The 21,077-nt window shown below is 45.2% G+C and overlaps 1 long non-coding RNA gene across 2 annotated transcripts; it reads left to right on the forward strand.

The window, feature by feature from the left end:
* Window positions 1-237: 237 nt before the first annotated feature.
* Window positions 238-2,239, forward strand: LOC127295093 (uncharacterized). 2 transcript variants are annotated; one of them, XR_011756678.1, is made up of 5 exons: window positions 238-353; window positions 442-538; window positions 704-780; window positions 1,666-1,741; window positions 1,908-2,239. It is a non-coding gene; the product is annotated as an uncharacterized lncRNA (long non-coding RNA). The 2 variants fall into 2 exon arrangements; XR_007847521.2 differs by lacking the exon at window positions 1,666-1,741.
* Window positions 2,240-21,077: the final 18,838 nt, after the last annotated feature.

Below are 21,077 nucleotides of genomic sequence, written 5' to 3' on the forward strand. Positions count from 1 at the left end.
CCTCTCCCTCTATAAATTGGCCCTAGCCGGCCACCACCTCCCCTTTGGTTTCATTTCCTTCACTCTCCACTCCCTCACACTCTCCTCCTGCCCTCCACCACGAAATGGTGCTGCCCCTTGCTCCCATGGCCGGCCATGGCCATGAAAACCAGCCAAGATGAAGCTCCCCTTCTTCCTCCTCAAGCTCATCCTCACCATGAGAGCATCTCTCTCACTCTCTTCTCCCCAACCCTAGCTGGTTTCCTCTCCTTTTCTTCTTCCTCCATTGCTAAGATTGGATCTTGATGCAGGTGCATGTTGGTCCAAGCATGGAGGAGGTTGAGCAATCCTCAGATCTGAAGTTCTTGAGCAAAGTTCGTCCAAATCCCTGCAGTAATTTCTGTATCTTGCTGTTTCAGATTCTGGTACGAATTTGTAAAATCCGCCAAATCTTGTGTGCAGATCCAAATCGAGTGATTCAAAGTTCCACAGATAGGTATTGAAAATATCTACAACTTGGCGTTGGTCTCATCCTCAAATTCGTTACGGATTTTGCATGGTAAATGAAGTTCTATAAACATGCAGAATCACTGTTTGTTAGATTTCTTCCGTTTTACAAAACCTTTTTGAGCAAACTCAACTGTGGGTCAAAGCCCTCTCCAGTACCTTCATTTTGGCGTTGGTTTCACTTCAAATGACCTCCTGGGATTGAAATGGTTCACAGATCAATATCTGGTCAGATCTGACTTTGTCGAATTAAACCAGGAGCTTGGAAACGAATTTTTGAATGAAACCAACTGGGTAAGAACCACCTATTCAATACCTTTCAGATGCAGCTGACCTCATATTTGTATGAGTTGTGTACGATTTGTGGTGAATTAAACTTGTTATGTGTGTTCTGCAGACATGGCTGTTAGCTTTTAAATCACCAAAAATCCATCTGTGATCCAAATGGATTGATTCTAATTTGGTAGCACTACTGGATGTTTTCTTAATCATCTCAAACAAGTTTCAAACCTTTATCTGTTTTGTAATTCCAGAGAGAAAGCAAATGGTACAGACATGCTGTAAACTTGTAAATCCATTTGTGAGAGTTTCAGAAACAATTTGAACCCAAATCCAACTGTGTATGCTTCTCTGTTTAAATATCTTTCAAATGCCATTGGACTCGTATTTTTAGGATTTTTCTACGATTTATGGCTTACAGATCTTGTTTTCTGTACAGTCAGATTCAAAGAAATTCCTAAAATTGTAGGTTTAATATTTTTGGGTGATTCTAATTGGGTTAGTCTCGTATTAGTACTGGCCATCTAGGAAAAATATTATTAGTCTCTGTTCATGCATATTTGTTGCTGTTAGTAATGTATATGTGTGACATGCATTGTTGAAGCAAAATTTTTCAGTTTATTTAAAACCCTTGACCAACTCTTTTTAGTAGAGATGGGCAACCTTAGTTTTATGCTTGCAAAACAAAACCTCTGCAACTTAACATTAGCTCTATTGTTTTGCTATAGTTTTCAAATGATATGCTTTATGGTTTGCTTCCTATTTTGGATGTAGTGTTATGGGAACAAATTAAATTGGGAAAAACTGATTTCTACTTTTCCAAAAATGTTTAAAATTATGTTGTGAATGTTTGTGATGCCAAACTAATGCTCATGTCCTCTTTATGATGTTATCTACCAGGGGATGTTTGGTTCATACCATGGTGATAACCGAGAGAGGCAATTGCTAAGTTGTGATGCACTCATACCTTTACTAGGTAAATAAATGGGGTTTTATAAATTAAAACTCTTAAAGTTGTTTTGTGGTATCTATAGGTCCTTAGTATGTTATACCTTGGCTTCATGGTTAGTTGTTGATTGTTGAATGTTGTCTTGTTGGTGCAATGTGATTGATTGTGTTCCTTTTATATTTTCCGGCGTTAGATGCGAACAATTCCGGAGAAGAAGAAGAAGTGGAATCGGACGAGGATTTTATTTATATTGTTGGAATTCTTATTTGATGGAGTTGGAGAAGTCCAGGGACAAACAAGCCAACCAAGGCAAGCCATCTTTTGATCTCTTGCTATTTATCCTTCTTGTTGTGCTCATTGCTCCATTATATACTTGGTTCCTTGTATCATGGGTGATTTTTGGTCCTCTACTCTATGCATACTTATTCCCAAAGTATGTTGAACCCCTTGTTGATGCTTTGCATACTTGCTCCCAAGTATGTGAACCCCCTTGTTGATGTTATGCATGCTTACCCTAAGCATGTATGCCCCTTGACCATATCCATGTTGTCATCTTCTTAGTGGTATGATGATTAACATCATGACCCTTGTTTGAATCATCTTAATTATGTTGTCCCTATACATGCTTATCCTAAGTATGTATGATCCCCTTAACACCTCAATTATCATCCCCTTAGTGGTATGATGGCTAGCATCATGTCATTGTGACTCTTAGTTCCTTCATAGAACTATAGGTTGGGAACCCTCTTGGAAAAATACCTTGTTGAAAAGAATTTTTGAAAACCTTGGGTGAGTTGGACTTACCCAAGTGTATGTTTATGAAAGGAAAGGATCTTGGCAAAGATGGTTGGAAAGAAAATCTTGTTTTCGAAAACTTTGGCGTCTAAGTATTCACCCGTGACAATTAACCCGCGCAACCACATTACCCTGGAGTGGGACGGGGCTTAGCTCGTAGTTTGTTCTTCTTAACATGGGACACCGCACAACTATATAAGGGTAAGGTTACCCCTGAATCCGGATTGTCGTTGGTGGAGACAATAGTATAACGAGAGGCCTTCGGGGCTGACCCGTCCGGAAGACACTATGGGTCTCCTGGCTTGGCGGTGGAGCCACGCTCAAAGTGAGGTGAGCTGCCATGGTGCCGGGGAGGTACATACTCCATAGGGTAGGATCCCGTGCTAAGACGAATAGGCGAAAGGCTATGTCCGAGTTTTTGTCATGGCATAGTTGATATGCAGGGATGATGCCCACATGATGAACTCGCGGATCTTGTGGGGAAAGTGTGCAAACTCTGCAGAGTCAAATCTATTCGAATAGCCGTGTCCGCGGTCATGGACGGTTGGAATGGCTGTTGCTTAGCCTAAAGTGTTTTGTTTTATGAAAGTGTTTGACAAAGGAAAGGAAGGAACTTGTTTTCGGAGTACCGGGAAGGTACGGGAAAATTGTGATGACCATATGGAGATGGTCGGAAAGGAAATAAATTGGGTTACTCCCTTCCTAGTGTTTTATGTTGTAGAACTCTTTTGAAGTATCTTCTTCAACAAAGATATAGAGATGTCATAGGATCTCCTTAGTGTCCCCCTTCAACTGTGATGTTGGGATGCTACATCCACTAGAGAAACTAATTCTCTTTCTTATGCTATATCCACAAGAGAAACTACTTCTCTTCTACATGTTATTTCCACAAGAGAAATTAGCTCTTCCCTCTTGTCATCTAGATTAGCACTTATCTTGCACTCTTGCAAAGTACCTTCTTGATGGTTTGCGAGTACAATTCCAAATGTACTCACGGCTTTGTCCCTGGCTATTTACTTGGCCAGACTTGGAGGAATTCGACAGATGAAGAAGGAGTTGACGATGTCTATGCGAGCTAGGAACGTCTTCCCAGTCAGTTGCCTGTAGGGTTAAGGCAGATGACTTGGGCTCTGCGATGCTGAAGTGATTCCGCTACTCTGATGATTAGATTAGGCCCTTCGAGGCTATTATGTAAACATGGTCATGTGACCTTATTTTAATTTTCTTATTCCGTTTTGTAAAGGATGATGTAATTTGATATCAGTTCGGTTATGTGTTCACGGCGCACTGATCATGGGATCGTGAACTGTATACATAACAGGGTATTTCGGATAGCTAGTCCGGGGTCCCCACAGAGCTGGTATCAGAGCTATCCTGACCGTAGGAGACCTTAGTTAGCATGGACGTTAGTTAGGAAACAATTACTTGGGGAAAACTATTTATGAAACAAATTGTTTCTTTAGTCGGAAGTATAGCTTCTACTCCTCTTATTTATTCAAAGCTTCTAAATTCTTATCTCTCCGCTTTATAAAAAGGTTTGAAAATTCTTGCTCTACTGTCTCAACCACTTCAAACCTACATGTTGGACGATGTCCCCAACTCAGACCGGAGACTCGATGTCGAAGATGGATCAACCTTTTATGAAGTCTCACATATCCCCAACGACAACTATTGAAGATCGGACGCCGACTAGGTCCTGCACATAAAGGGATATTAAGATCATGTCTTTGGTTATCACCAAAGTCTGTCAAAGATCTGACCTTGTTCCTCCGTGGACTTGCACCTTTTTGCGGTCGTCTGGAATCAAGTCCTCAGTTTCTTGACTAGTAATTTTTAGGCCAGCCACGAGAAGATATTGACTTCGGGAGCACCTCAATAGCTACCTCTTCGAAGACCTCATGTTTCCGGGATGTTGAGACTAGAAGTTCTACACAGTTTTCTCCTCCACCTCAACATCAACGACTCAACACCCGGCCCCTTCACTACCAACTGCTACAAGAATCCAAGTTGAAGCCGATGCTGACGATATGAAGACGTCGACATATGTGACCAGCCCCAGACCAATAGGATGGATAGGACAAACTCAATCGCTTTGATTGAGATAAACCCGCGCATTAGGAATTTCTGGGTACTTAGAATACCATGTCTGGTTTGATGATTGCTTGTAGATTCCCTAGTGTGCTGCTTGAGTGTTTGTATCTATTTGTTGTGTGCATGTATGTCTTGCTATTTAGACGTTCCCGCCCTTTTTAATTGTTTGGAATTTGTAAAACAGAAATTAAAAATGGAAATCTGCCAGTGTACTGTTTTGCTAATAAAAATAGTTTGGTAGCTCCGATTGATGTGATTCCAATTGCACTAGAACCAGTATGAAATTATCTTTCAGATGCCACTGACCTTGTATTTTTAGGATTTTTGTGCGATTTTTAATAAATAAAACTTGATCACTATTTCTGGTTAGTATTTTGAGTCTCAAAAATTGAAAAATAAATATTTTTGAATGATTCCAATTGTGTTGATCTTGTTTTGTTACTGTGCATCTAGGAAAAATACCAGTAGCCTCTGTTAGTGATATTTTGTCTCTGGTTATGGTTGTATGGGTGTCACATGCAATGATAGGATTAAAGTTTGCCTCGCCGATGTATTGCGGGAGCACCGACCCGCAAGCTGAAGATTGTCTTCAACGCCCTCTGTTGCAGCTTCATATGGATACCAACCAGGCATTTATTCAACTTACTAACTCACCGCGTGTCCCACATGGTTGAGTTAACACCGTGAGTGCCTCTTGAAGTTGTGGTCTGCACGTCGCCCCCGAAGATTCTTCAACTGAACAAGGGGGATCGACGACTTCTTCAGAAGCCCCCGACAGGACCGCAAGGCAGACGCTCTGAGTTTTTCCGAAAGCCCGGTGAAAAAAAAATCTTAAGGGTGGAAGACTTCGTCTTCCACTAAAAGTTGGAGCTAACCTTAACATTTTAAACCTTTCTAACACACCGTTGAAACGTAGGATGCACTAACCCCTCTTGAAGCCGTGGACTACACAACGCCCTCTGAAGATGTTTTCAACTCAAGACAGGAGATCATTGACATCTGCAAGGAGCGCCCGACAAGACCCGTGGCGGAATCATAGAGTTTTCAAAGACCCCCTGATGAGGTCTAAGACCCCGTGTGTGGCCCGATCTTGCGGTTGACCCGAAATCCAAAAGGAGGGAGAGAGGGAGAACGCGAAGAACACGATGAACACGAAGAACACGATGAACTCACGCACGCACACCAACCCGATACAATCGATACTTACCCCGTGGCTCGATGGACCACGCCAATAGAATCAACCCGGAAGAGACACGCGGTAGAATTCCGAGCGGAGAGATTGGTGAGGGAGATGAATCTAGGAGTGGGAGAGAGAGTGGGTAACACTAGAATCTCACACACCAAATCCAATCATCCAACATGGGTTGCCTTGATACAAAGGGGATGAAACCCTAGGGAGACAAAGCTCATCTTCATGTTTAAGCTATCATCTTGTCTAAGGGGTAAAGGAGGGGTCCAAGCTACTTATATAGGCACACATGGCCAGCAAGGGCGAACAGGTACGCGAATGGATAAGTTAAGGCAGTTTGGTGGGTCATTCCCGTCAGATCCGGTTTGGGTCCGGTCTGACCGGGCCTATGACCGGGCTGTCCGGTCATGGGTCCGGTCGACCGGGCGCAAACCGGGAATCTGCGAAGATTCCGGTTTCCTTCCGGTACGATGGAGCTGCGCCCAGTTGGGCGCCGGCTGACCGGGCCTGGGACCGGGTCGTCCGGTCGTGGGGCCGGTCCGACTGGTCTGGACCAGTCGGTGGGCCTCTTCCTCCCGCCTCTTCTTCCTCTTCCTTCTTTCTTCTTCTTCTTCCTTCTTCCTTGCACCATGATGAATGGCTCCTCTTCCCTTCCCTCGCTTCCTTGCACCATGGGTGTTCCTCCTCTCCGGTCCTCGATGACTCTTGTACCTAATGACATATAACATGTCGACATGAGGTAGCATTCCATTCAAGGTATCTACGAGGTCGAGTATCGAGAGGAAGGAGTTCACCTTGTCGCGAGTAGCGTGGGTTAGGGTTGAAGGTCCACTTGGGGGACTCTTTGGCCATGGTGTAGCGTCGACGATAGGCGGGGTTGCACTTGATGGTCTTGGTGTAGCGACGTCGGTGACCGGGGCTACATCATCTCCCCCCCCTTGGGGAAGAGTCGTCCTCGACTCTTGTTCCTCCTCATCGAAGAGGTAGTCCATGACGGTTGTCCCATGTAGAGTTGGGTAGTCGCGGTCGAAGAAGATCTTGGAGAAAAACCACTTGCGAAGGGAAAGCTCCAATAGGTATTTGGCAAAAATGGGAACCAAAAGAGTGTGGGTGTATCCAACATGTGGAAGGGCAAAAATTTGTGCATGTAAGAGTTGTATGGTGTCAAAAATGTGTGGTGTAGCATTGTCCCAAACAAGTGGAACAAACAAAAGGCAAGTGTCGGCGGCAAAATTTGGGGCAAAATTGTTATGTGCAATGGCCAAGCGATGGAGACTTCGAACTTGGGAGAGTATGGTTGGCTTGAGCCGAGTATGAGTGTCCTCAAGTGTGAAAGAATCCATTGCAATTGCCAAAGATGAAATGAGAAATCCAAAGAAGAGCAACTTTTTGTGTGACATGTGGCACAAGATGCATAAGGTGTCTCTCACATGTATGACATGGTCCTTGAGATTCTTGGAGTGTATGATGATAACATCAAGACATACAACAACCATTGTGCCAACAAGATGTGTCAAGATATGTTGCATAAGAAGCAAAAGAGGTGACGAGGAGTTGGACCAAACCGGAAACTCGACAAGGCAAGTCGGAAACACATGAGGGCGAAGGCTTGTGGGAACATACCCTTTGGTGTGATTCCCGCTGGTTAGGTCCTTGTCGGGGTAGCTCTCAATTGCGCGTTTCGTGAGCTCATGCTCCGTAGCGGTGGAAGTCGATGGTCGGGTACCTACACATGGAATGAGCAAAACAAAGAGCGTATGTGCATGGTAGAGGAACACATCATCCATCATGATGTTCCAAGACTTGTGCACATCACCATTAGTGTCAAGCAAGATAGTATGAAATGCATGGCGATGGTGCATATGGCAAGAAGGTGCATGCGTGGCATGTGGGAACTCATGATCATCAAAAATGGAGAAGGCTATGGGGGCCATCTCATGGACAACAAAATAAGCATTCTTGCATACCAAGCATAGAAAAGAGCAATTGTTCACAATCTTGGATGCAAGGATCATGGAATGGTGTAAGCATGAAGGGCAAAGCATGCGGAAGCTAATGTCATCACTATCATTATCATTGCAAGCAATACATGGCAAAGAGCAAGTGGTCGACATATTGCAAGCAATGGTGGAAAAATTGAAGCTCTCATAGCATGGCATGGTCAAGGTATCACAAGCACTCAAATTCACAGGATCAACAATGTTATCAAGCAAAGTAGCACATGGGAACATGAAAGTAGCATATGATGTATCAAATGTGTCATCAAGATCATGCATGCATTCAAAAGTCGTCATGTCCACTAGTGGGATCATGGCATCACCAACACCTATGTTGTTACCTTTGTAGGGCGACTCATTTGAAGTAGGTGTGGTGGAAGTAGGAGGATCCATGTGGTCGACCTGTCCATCTTGGAGCAAGCATGGTGAGATATCATCGTCGTCATGCACCATGTACATCGTCTCCATGATCGGGAACTCATCCTCCTCGGAACCTAATGCAACATAAGAAGACACCAAAGAGGGAGAGGTTAATGTGTTAGCAAAATCGATGTCCTCCATGGACCTATCATCTACCTCTCTCAACTCACTTTGTGTATCACTCATGTCCTCCAATTGGAAGCACTCAAACTCACATGTGGAGTGGTAGTCACTCAACTCACTATCACTCTCGCTCAAGTGGGCTATGTGGCTCTCATGCTCACATGGGTTTGGTACCAACTCATCAATCAAGCATATGGGAGTAGGCTCGACTTTCTCATCTCCATGCGCCTCCTTGGTTGAAGGGAGATTCCCATGCTCAACCATCTCAACTCCATGCGCCTCCATAGGTGAAGGGAAGATCCCATGCTCACCATGCTCAACTCCATCTCCTCCCAAGTCATCCTCCATCGGTGGTGCCATAGTGTCGTGGAGAGCTATGCTCGGATCCACATCATCCTTGTGTTGGCCTTGTCGATCTTCATCTTGAAGTGTGGGCGTCGAAGGCTTCTTGGTGGCTTGAGCTTGGAGTTTGTCGAAGAAGAGTGTCTTGGCGCTTGGCGTTGTGCATTGCCATGCCTCATGACCCTTGTCCTTGCACACCTCACATAGGAGATTGGGACATTCCCGCGGAGGGTGGCCTTGTTGCTTGCACTTGTAGCATCGGAGTCCATAGGCATGTGACGAGGTAGAGGCCATTGTGGTGGTGGCACTAGAGGTGGAAGTCGCCGTATGAGGAATGTATGCGCGATGTGCACTTGCCATCCTTGGAGTGGTAGACACCGGATGATGGTGTTTGTCGTCTTCATGTCGAGGATCTCGTCTTCGGACATCATCACCATGGCTTGAGGAGTGTCGTCGATGATCCGTGGAAGATGTGTGTCGATGGCGCTCATGGAGTATCTTGTGTCGGCGGTGATCATGTGGTGACGTATGTCGATGGGCTCCATGAGGTGGTGATGGTCGACGACGATCATGAGATGGTGTATGTCGATGACGATCATGAGATGGTGTATGTCGATGACGATCCTCGACATGCCTAGATGATGGCTCATGTGGCGTGGCATGTCGCTTGTGGCGCCTTGTGGAGCTTGGAGAAGAGTGTCGATGACGATCATGTCGGGGACGCTCTTGATGCTCCATATGATGTACTTGAGGTCGACGATCTTGTGCATAAGCACGCTCATGGTGGCGCCTTGTGGAGCTCGAAGAAGTGTGTCGATGACGCTCATGTTGAGGACGCTCTTGGTGGTCCAAATGATGGTGCCATCGTGGATGTCCTCCATCTTCATATGTAGCTCCCTTGGCCAAGTATGGATGCGAGGGTGCATCGTCTTTGCTCCATGTGGAGACTAGGTGAGGCTCCGCCATGGTGTCGATGTCGAAGTCGTGGCGTTGCTCCACCATGTCGTCCATGAGTGGTGAGCTAGTGTCGATGTAGAGCTCGTCGATGTCGTCCTCAAGGTGGTGCTCCACCATGTCGTCCATGTCGTCCTCGAGGTGGTGCTCCACCATGTCGTCCATGTCGTGCTCGAGGTGGTGCTCCACTATGTCGTCCATGCATGAGGAGCCATTGTCGATGTAGAGCTCCTCGATGTTGGTCATGTCGGTGATGCTTGGGGAGCCATGGTCGTTGTCGAGCTCCTCGATGTCGGACATGCCGATGATGCTTGTGGAGCTAGAGTCGGTGTCGAGCTCCACATGTTCGTCCACATCCGCGGTGCTTGAGGAGGTGTCCTCCTCGAAGTACTCCATGTACTCCTCCGTGTCGTCTCCGTCGCTATACATGTTAGGACGATGGTATCTATATGGTGTATGTTAGTGGAAGAAGACTACCTCGATATCTTACCGTGGTATGATAAGATCGGGGCGATCCAAAAAGCCGAGGTCAAAATCAATTGTATCGGGCACTCACACAAAAGCACACGCAAAAGCTAGCAAATATGGTGTTAGGTGAGTGTGGTGGAAAGCCAAAAGACGAAATCCGAAATCAAGTATGTTGTCAAGAGTGGGTGAAATCCAAAAATTTCAAATGTCAAAGCGATGATCACTATAAACACGGAAAAGATGTGGAACGCACACACGAGATGAACGGGGTTAGTGCGACCAAGGAATGAGCGGAAAAGTGTAAGAAGCCCTTGAGCAAGGGTGCTCGGTGTCACACTAACACAAGAAGAGATCAAAGCTTCGGTTGCAAAGGAAGAGACAACAAGATTCACACGTGGCCTCTCTTCTCTTTTTCTCTCTTTTGCTTAAAAGCTTTTCCCTCTTTTGTATTTGGTGGCACTTGCACTCGTTTGTATCTTTGGTGGCACGTGGACACTTTGTATGTATGGGCGTATGGATGTATGGATGTATGGATGTATGGTGCTACTCGCACTCTTTTTGTGTTTTTGGGGCTTTTTCACACACTATGATGGTGTTAGCCTCGCTTTTGCTATCTTGCCACACGAGTGTTTGCTTGGGTGCCTTACTCAACGCGACACACACACCTCACAATGCGGGGCCACGTGCAATGTCTCGCAACACTAGACAAGCAATGCTCGATAGGATAGATCGCAAAAGAAAAGAGGTTACAAGGTGGGGAGCAAGTTATACCTAAGATGTTAGGCGGTGTCGGAACACACAACTTGCGATGAAGGCGGTGGTGTCAAGAGTACGGTTGCAAGTCCGGGGTGCCGAGGATGTCGTCGCTTGCTTCGGAGCTGCGGGTAAGTTTCACAAACAAGGCACTCAAACCGGAACAAGCAAACACAAGTTAGCGGAAGAAAACGGTCAAAGTAGCTTGGCGGTGGTGGCGGTGGTATGCCGGTGGTGGTGGTGTCGATGCCCTTGCGGTTGCGGCGGAGGTTATGGAGCCGCGGTGATGTTTCCCGGTGGTTTGGGGAGGGTGGCGGTGCTTGCCGGCGGCGGAGAGGGTGGCGGTGGTTGGCGGAGGTGGTGGTGGAGGTGGCGCCGGTTGGCGCCCCGGCTGACTGAAGCCACAGACCGGCCTGTCCGGCCTACAGCCCGGTTGACCGGGTTCTGCCCGGTTTGCGCCCGGTTGGCGCCGGTTGGCGCCCGGTCTGGCGCCCGGTCTGCCGCCCGGTTGACCGGCCCTGGTGCCAGGCTGTCCGGTCACTGGCCCGGTTGGCGCCCGGTCGACCGGATTTCGCGGGGCACAGTTTTTCTCTCTCCTGTTCTTGAGCGAAATCAAGCCAAATCGACCAAAACGAAGGGAAATGATGGAATTGGGGGCTAAAAGTTGGGGAGATAGTAGATCAAGCACTCCAACACCAAATCCATGGATCAAAACCACTCAAAACGCAACCAAATCACAGATCGGTCAAGAGGCAATTTAGGGCTATTTTTTGGGGATTTTTTGGGAAAATTTTTAGAGAGCAAATCCGGTGGGTGGAGGGTCAAATCCGCGGAAACCAAAGGCTTCTGATACCATATGATGAGGTATCTCTGGCTCTGATTACCATATGATGAGGTCTAAGACCCCGTGTGTGGCCCGATCTTGCGGTTGACCCGAAATCCAAAAGGAGGGAGAGAGGGAGAACGCGAAGAACACGATGAACACGAAGAACACGATGAACTCACGCACGCACACCAACCCGATACAATCGATACTTACCCCGTGGCTCGATGGACCACGCCAATAGAATCAACCCGGAAGAGACACGCGGTAGAATTCCGAGCGGAGAGATTGGTGAGGGAGATGAATCTAGGAGTGGGAGAGAGAGTGGGTAACACTAGAATCTCACACACCAAATCCAATCATCCAACATGGGTTGCCTTGATACAAAGGGGATGAAACCCTAGGGAGACAAAGCTCATCTTCATGTTTAAGCTATCATCTTGTCTAAGGGGTAAAGGAGGGGTCCAAGCTACTTATATAGGCACACATGGCCAGCAAGGGCGAACAGGTACGCGAATGGATAAGTTAAGGCAGTTTGGTGGGTCATTCCCGTCAGATCCGGTTTGGGTCCGGTCTGACCGGGCCTATGACCGGGCTGTCCGGCCATGGGTCCGGTCGATCGGCGCAAACCGGAATCTGCGAAGATTCCGGTTTCCTTCCTGCGATGGAGCTGCGCCCGCTTGGGCGCCGGTTGATCGGGCTCGGGACCGGGTCGTCCGGTCGTGGGGCCGGTCTGACCGGGTCCTGGACCAGGTCGGCTGGGCCTCTTCCTCCCGCCTCTTCTTCCTCTTCCTTCTTTCTTCTTCTTCTTCCTTCTTCCTTGCACCATGATGAATGGCTCCTCTTCCCTTCCCTCGCTTCCTTGCACCATGGGTGTTCCTCCTCTCCGGTCCTCGATGACTCTTGTACCTAATGACATATAACATGTCGACATGAGGTAGCATTCCATTCAAGGTATCTACGAGGTCGAGTATCGAGAGGAAGGAGTTCACCTTGTCGCGAGTAGCGTGGGTTAGGGTTGAAGGTCCACTTGGGGGACTCTTTGGCCATGGTGTAGCGTCGACGATAGGCGGGGTTGCACTTGATGGTCTTGGTGTAGCGACGTCGGTGACCGGGGCTACATCACCCCCGGTGAACAATTTTAAGGGTGGAAGACTTCGTCTTCCACTAAAACTTTAAGCTAACTCTAAAAAGTTTTCAACCCTGCTAAAGCACCGTTGGAGTACACTAACTCTCCTAGAAATCATGAACCCCTGCTAGGATCGTTAAGAAAATGCAGATCCAACACCTGCATGGAGTAGTCAACCTCCTCATGAAGCTTGCTCTCGGCCAGAAGTTACCATGTCTCTCAGAAGCTGAAGTTGCAACCCTCTCAACAACGGCACATCTACAGAAGAATGGAGTCTAACTTTCGTTAAGCTTTACAACCCCTCTAGTTCTGCACTCAGTAATCTCGGGACGAGATTATTTTAAGGGTGGAAGATCTGTAACACCCCAACTTTTGCAACTTTGATTAATTGTCCTTAATGCAAAAATTAGGGGGAACAAAAACTTTTTCTTTAGACTAATTAAGATGAATTTCCTTGATCTGTTTGTTATGATGAATTGCCTTGATCTGTTGGTAGATGAATTATCTTGATTTGCTTGCGAGTTTTGTCTTGTGCTACCTCATAGAACAACACCCCTGGTGGTTAAACAAGCAACTCACCAAATAAAACACATGTGTGGCTTAGGAAAAATTATTTTCCTTTTTACTACATCAAACCTCTCTCCTAATGACAACATGAGTGTGCCATCTTGATTTTTCTCTTTGTGGTATAAGATAGCTCAATCATCATTAATTCAAAACTTGGGATCGTCTACCCCTCATCACATCCTTCTCTTATACCCACTCATCATGGTTGATTCTGAAGCCAAGTCAACAATCTGTTTTGGCAAGCCTATAAGTTCCAGACTTTGGCAGTTGTTGTCTAAGCAACCACCACTGTTATTGGTGATCTCAGTGCATGGATCTCATCTGTGCATCTCCCTCTTCAACCTCCACGTCTTGCATGTCTCAGTCAATCCTTGCAGCTCACATATTCAACTTGATCTTGTATCCTATTCAATGATTCAACACTAGATCACTTCCTTCAATTTTACCTATTGTTTTTATTCAAGTTTAATCTTCACAAAACCAAGAGTGAGAATGATGGGTACATTTTGTAGCCATCATCTACCCTTGAGAACACTTCCCTCTAAATTAGTCTTCTCTCTTAAAAATCCTATTGATTTTCCTTCTCTAGATTTGATCACAAAACTACTTCTAGTTTTACTAAATCTTTTCAAGATATTTCTTCAAGGAAAACAAGGAACTGAAATGGGTTTTGTTTTCTCATCCCATTTCTACCTAGTACTGATTTCTAAAAAAAATTATTTTCTATCTTGCCTTCTTTTTAACAAAAGGCTTGTTTATGGTACCTATACCATTTCTTGTTTTCCCTCTTGCTTATTTTACATTTGAGAAAAACTCTACTGCACTTGAGAAAGTAAGTAGAATATTTTGAACTCCTATGATTCCAACTAGTTTTATCTCAATATTTTCAAATTCCATTCCACTATGGTTCATCCCCAATTATCTCTAGACAATTGAGGTGTGTCACATACCTTTCAATTGAATTCTACTTCAAAAGGCATCTCCTGCACATCTCTGATCTACCAGATGGTATCCCCTCATCCTCCAATTCTTGATCAAATGGATGATCATCTGATACTTTCAAATCACTCCCAATTGACCTCTTAATTGAAGATCAACTTATATTTCATCATACCTATCTCACTCCTCTATTCTTTTCCATCATCATCTTGACTTCATGAATTGATGATTTCTGTCAATATATCCATCCTTGTGAGTATTTGGATACTTCACTCACCATCTCTCTTAATCTTGTTCTACCCTTACTTAAACCCCTATCACCATCCCATCTACCTTGACATGCTCATGCATTGTTGCATGTGGTCAATCTCAATCCTTCCAAAATTGAATTCAAATAAAAACTTCTAATCATCACATATACCTTTGGGTCTATTTTTCATCTTATGTTTGTCCCAACCATAGTGGTAACAATTATCCTTGGAGTGCATATCACCTCACACTTATTTTTATCTATATGTATTTACTCCTATATTTATCATCATCCAAATCACTCATGGACATTATCTCCTCAACATCATGTCTTGGCCTATACACATTGATGTTGTGCCTCTCTCTCACATTTCTCACTTGCTCATGACAAGAAAGGAGCCGGCCATGACATGAATTTCGGCCAGCCCCTCCTCCTCATTTCCTTCTCTTGCAAGCCTTGCCTCCCAACTAACCCAATCACTAAATAGGCAGCCACCTCCCTTGACCAATGAACAAAGGAGGCACCACCCCTCTCCCTCTATAAATTGGCCCTAGCCGGCCACCACCTCCCCTTTGGTTTCATTTCCTTCACTCTCCACTCCCTCACACTCTCCTCCTGCCCTCCACCACGAAATGGTGCTGCCCCTTGCTCCCATGGCCGGCCATGGCCATGAAAACCAACCAAGATGAAGCTCCCCTTCTTCCTCCTCAAGCTCATCCTCACCATGAGAGCATCTCTCTCACTCTCTTCTCCCCCAACCCTAGCTGGTTTCCTCTCCTTTTCTTCTTCCTCCATTGCTAAGATTGGATCTTGATGCAGGTGCATGTTGGTCCAAGCATGGAGGAGGTTGAGCAATCCTCAGATCTGAAGTTCTTGAGCAAAGTTCGTCCAAATCCCTGCAGTAATTTCTGTATCTTGCTGTTTTAGATTCTGGTACGAATTTGTAAAATCCGCCAAATCTTGTGTGCAGATCCAAATCGAGTGATTCAAAGTTCCACAGATAGGTATTGAAAATATCTACAACTTGGCGTTGGTCTCATCCTCAAATTCGTTACGGATTTTGCATGGTAAATGAAGTTCTATAAACATGCAGAATCACTGTTTGTTAGATTTCTTTCGTTTTACAAAACCTTTTTGAGCAAACTCAACTGTGGGTGAAAGCCCTCTCCAGTACCTTCATTTTGGCATTGGTTTCACTTCAAATGACCTCCTGGGATTGAAATGGTTCACAGATCAAGATCTGGTCATATCTGACTTTGTCGAATTAAACCAGGAGCTTGGAACGAATTTTTGAATGAAACCAACTGGGTAAGAACCACCTATTCAATACCTTTCAGATGCAGCTGACCTCATATTTTTATGAGTTGTGTACGATTTGTGGTGAATTAAACTTGTTATGTGTGTTCTGCAGACATGGCTGTTAGCTTTTAAATCACCAAAAATCCATCTGTGATCCAAATGGATTGATTCCAATTTGGTAGCACTACTGGATGTTTTCTTAATCATCTCAAACAAGTTTCAAACCTTTATCTGTTCTGTAATTCCAGAGAGAAAGCAAATGGTACAGACATGCAGTAAATTTGTAAATCCATTTGTGAGAGTTTCAGAAACAATTTGAACCCAAATCCAACTGTGTATGCTTCTCTGTTTAAATATCTTTCAAATGCCGTTGGACTCGTATTTTTAGGATTTTTCTACGATTTACGGCTTACAGATCTTTTTTTTCTGTACAGTCAGATTCAAAGAAATTCCTAAAATTGTAGGTTTAATATTTTTGGGTGATTCTAATTGGGTTAGTCTCGTATTAGTACTGGCCATCTAGGAAAAATATTATTAGTCTCTGTTCATGCATATTTGTTGCTGTTAGTAATGTATATGTGTGACATGCATTGTTGAAGCAAAACTTTTCGGTTTATTTAAAACCCTTGACCAACTCTTTTTAGTAGAGATGGGCAACCTTAGTTTTATACTTGCAAAACAAAACCTCTGCAACTTAACATTAGCTCTATTGTTTTGCTATAGTTTTCAAATGATATGCTTTATGGTTTGCTTCCTATTTTGGATGTAGTGTTATGGGAACAAATTAAATTGGGAAAAACTGATTTCTACTTTTCCAAAAATGTTTAAAATTATGTTGTGAATGTTTGTGATGCCAAACTAATGCTCCTGTCCTCTTTATGATGTTATCTACCAGGGGATGTTTGGTTCATACCATGGTGATAACCGAGAGAGGCAATTGCTAAGTTGTGATGCACTCATACCTTTACTAGGTAAATAAATGGGGTTTTATAAATTAAAACTCTTAAAGTTGTTTTGTGGTATCTATAGGTCCTTAGTATGTTATACCTTGGCTTCATGGTTAGTTGTTGATTGTTGAATGTTGTCTTGTTGGTGCAATGTGATTGATTGTGTTCCTTTTATATTTTCCGGCGTTAGATGCGAACAATTCCGGAGAAGAAGAAGAAGTGGAATCGGACGAGGATTTTATTTATATTGTTGGAATTCTTATTTGATGGAGTTGGAGAAGTCCAGGGACAAACAAGCCAACCAAGGCAAGCCATCTTTTGATCTCTTGCTATTTATCCTTCTTGTTGGGCTCATTGCTCCATTATATACTTGGTTCCTTGTATCATGGGTGATTTTTTGTCCTCTACTCTATGCATACTTATTCCCAAAGTATGTTGAACCCCTTGTTGATGCTTTGCATACTTGCTCCCAAGTATGTGAACCCCCTTGTTGATGTTATGCATGCTTACCCTAAGCATGTATGCCCCTTGACCATATCCATGTTGTCATCTTCTTAGTGGTATGATGATTAACATCATGACCCTTGTTTGAATCATCTTAATTATGTTGTCCCTATACATGCTTATCCTAAGTATGTATGATCCCCTTAACACCTCAACTATCATCCCCTTAGTGGTATGATGGCTAGCATCATGTCATTGTGACTCTTAGTTCCTTCATAGAACTATAGGTTGGGAACCCTCTTGGAAAAATACCTTGTTGAAAAGAATTTTTGAAAACCTTGGGTGAGTTGGACTTACCCAAGTGTATGTTTATGAAAGGAAATGATCTTGGCAAAGATGGTTGGAAAGAAAATCTTGTTTTCGAAAACTTTGGCGTCTAAGTATTCACCCGTGACAATTAACCCGCGCAACCACATTACCCTGGAGTGGGACGGGGCTTAGCTCGTAGTTTGTTCTTCTTAACATGGGACACCACACAACTATATAAGGGTAAGGTTACCCCTGAATCCGGATTGTCGTTGGTGGAGACAATAGTATAACGGGAGGCCTTCGGGGCTGACCCGTCCGGAAGACACTATGGGTCTCCTGGCTTGGCGGTGGAGCCACGCTCAAAGTGAGGTGAGCTGCCACGGTGCCGGGGAGGTACATACTCCATAGGGTAGGATCCCGTGCTAAGACGAATAGGCGAAAGGCTATGTCCGAGTTTTTGCCATGGCATAGTTGATATGCAGGGATGATGCCCACATGATGAACTCGCGGATCTTGTGGGGAAAGTGTGCAAACTCTGCAGAGTCAAATCTATTCGAATAGCCGTGTCCGCGGTCATGGACGGTTGGAATGGATGTTGCTTAGCCTAAAGAGTTTTGTTTTATGAAAGTGTTTGACAAAGGAAATGAAGGAACTTGTTTTCGGAGTACCGGGAAGGTACGGGAAAATTGTGATGACCATATGGAGATGGTCGGAAAGGAAATAAACTGGGTTACTCCCTTCCTAGTGTTTTATGTTGTAGAACTCTTTTGAAGTATCTTCTTCAACAAAGATATAGAGATGTCATAGGATCTCCTTAGTGTCCCCCTTCAACTGTGATGTTGGGATGCTACATCCACTAGAGAAACTAATTCTCTTTCTTATGCTTTATCCACAAGAGAAACTACTTCTCTTCTACAAGTTATTTCCACAAGAGAAATTAGCTCTTCCCTCTTGTCATCTAGATTAGCACTTATCTTGCACTCTTGCAAAGTACCTTCTTGATGGTTTGCGAGTACAATTCCAAATGTACTCACGGCTTTGTCCCTGGCTATTTACTTGGCCAGACTTGGAGGAATTCGACAGATGAAGAAGGAGTTGACGATGTCTATGCGAGCTAGGAACGTCTTCCCAGTCAGTTGCCTGTAGGGTTAAGGCAGATGACTTGGGCTCTGCGCTGCTGAAGTGATTCCGCTACTCTGATGATTAGATTAGGCCCTTCGAGGCTATTATGTAAACATGGTCATGTGACCTTATTGTAATTTTCTTATTCCGTTTTGTAAAGGATGATGTAATTTGATATCAGTTCGGTTATGTGTTCACGGCGCACTGATCATGGGATCGTGAACTGTATACATAACAGGGTATTTCAGACAGCTAGTCCGGGGTCCCCACAGAAGTGAAGGGATTTTCGTCCAACCAGCTAGGGTTGGCCAAAAACACCCCCAAATGGGCCTTGCTCCACTTATATGGCCTCTTAAAATACCCTAAAATACCTAATCCGAAAATACATGGGCCTGGCCCATTAAATAAGGTGACGCAGCACCATAAATAACTCTTTGGATGAATTTTATGATGGAGTAACTTGTATAATTCATCCAAGCATCGTTGCTTCACTATGGTGGCTTCAATGTTCTGAAATCCTCGCTTGCAACGCCATCCTGAATCCTTGCAGGTCTGCTGCCATCTCCATGCACGTTCCTAATCCAATGCTTGGCGTCCATGCTAGATCCATTCCTAAATAATATAAATACATTTGATTTAGGCAGCATCATATTCTCATCTGTATTAGGAAGGATTCCTAGTAACGAAGGTACCTGAGATGTGGTTGTAGGAGTATTGGTTGTATCTATCATAGTGATGTCCTCATCATTGGTGTAGGGCTTGGGCTCGAGCTCGTGTCATTGGACCACGAGGAGGGCTTGTCGGTCTTGAGGCGGTGGTGTCCGAAGGCCACCCCGTATCATCTCCCCCCCTTGGGAAAGAGTCGTCCTCGACTCTAACGTCTCTTCATCTTCATGGTATGGCGAGAGGTCGGACACATTGAATGTGTTGCTCACCAAGTACTTGGATGTTGGTATGTCGATGATGTAGGCGTTGTCGTTGATTCGCTTGAGGACCTTGAAGGGACCATCGCCTCGGGGCTTGAGCTTGGAGTTTCTTTCTTGAGGGAAACGGTCCTTGCGAAGATGTATCCACACTAGGTCCCCTTCATTGAAGATCCGTGCCTTTTTCTTCATGTTGAGGCGTGTTGCTTGACAAAGAACTTGTTGCTCGATTGTTTCCCTTGTATCTTCATGTAGCTTCTTCATGTATTGTGCTCGCTTGTCTATGTCCATGTTTACTTGCTCATGTAGCGGTAGAGGAAGGAGGTCAATCGCCGTAGGAGGCTCAAAGCCATAGACAACCATGAACGGGCTTCTTAGTGTTGTAGTGTGCTTGGCGCGGTTGTAGGCAAACTCCGCATGCGGGATGCAATCTTCCCATGACTTCAAATTCTTCTTGACAAGGACTCGTATTAGTGTTGAGAGGCTTCGATTCACCACTTCAGTTTTGATACGGTGTGGCCTTCGGACACCACCGCCTCAAGACCGACAAGCCCTCCTCGTGGTCCAATGACACGAGCTCGAGCTCAAGCCCTACACCAAGAGGTGAATTCGCTCCTCTCCACGTTTGCCTTTGACACCCCTTTGGATGGCTTGCTACTTCATGCCAATACCCTATGTTCAATCAGGTACATCGACCAAGAAGCGAGCCATGAAGACCAAGCCAATGGAGAGAGAGCTGGAAATGATGAAGATGGAGCTACAGCTTCCAGGCCGGAACTTCCGCCCCCAAGGACCGGAACTTCCGGCCAGATGCCCTCCAGATTCCCTCCAGATGCCTTCCAGCGCCCAGAAGACAGGCTCCAGCCGGAACTTCCGCCCCTGAAGACCGGAACTTCCGCCCACCGGAACTTCCGCCCAAGTTCCGAAAGTCGGCGAAAACCATACTGGATGTTACTGCGGGACAATGGAGCAATTCCGGAACAAGGCCGGAACTTGGCCGGAACTTCCGCCCCGACCGGAACTTCCGCCCGTCCAGACCGGAACTTCCGCCCCTGGCCGGAACTTCCGCCCAAGTTGACCGGAACTTCCGCCCCATCGAACTTCAAAGACGACAAAGACTTTTCAGCTTGTAACTTACCCCTTCGCCCCCACCTATAAATAGCCTTGTTGGCTCAGATCTGAGATTAGACTTGATGTGAAATTAAACCTGAGCTTAGCTCACCCTTGTGGGAACCCTACCTAGATCTTTGATCTTGTACCCACCCGGGCTCCTTATCGACTTGTCAAGATCTCTTTGGTGACTTCTACCGTTTGTTTGATCTTTTGCTTGCACTTCTACCTATTTGGTCTTTTGCTTGCACTTCTATCAACCTTCCGGTCTTTTCACCCTTCTAGATCTTGCGAGCTTCGATTTGTCGATCTCTTTGCGGGACTTCTACCGGAAGGTCTTTTCTCGCAACCTCTATCGAGTAGGTGTAT

The sequence above is a fragment of the Lolium perenne genome, chromosome 4, assembly GCF_019359855.2.
Source record: "Lolium perenne isolate Kyuss_39 chromosome 4, Kyuss_2.0, whole genome shotgun sequence".
NCBI lineage: Eukaryota > Viridiplantae > Streptophyta > Magnoliopsida > Poales > Poaceae > Lolium > Lolium perenne.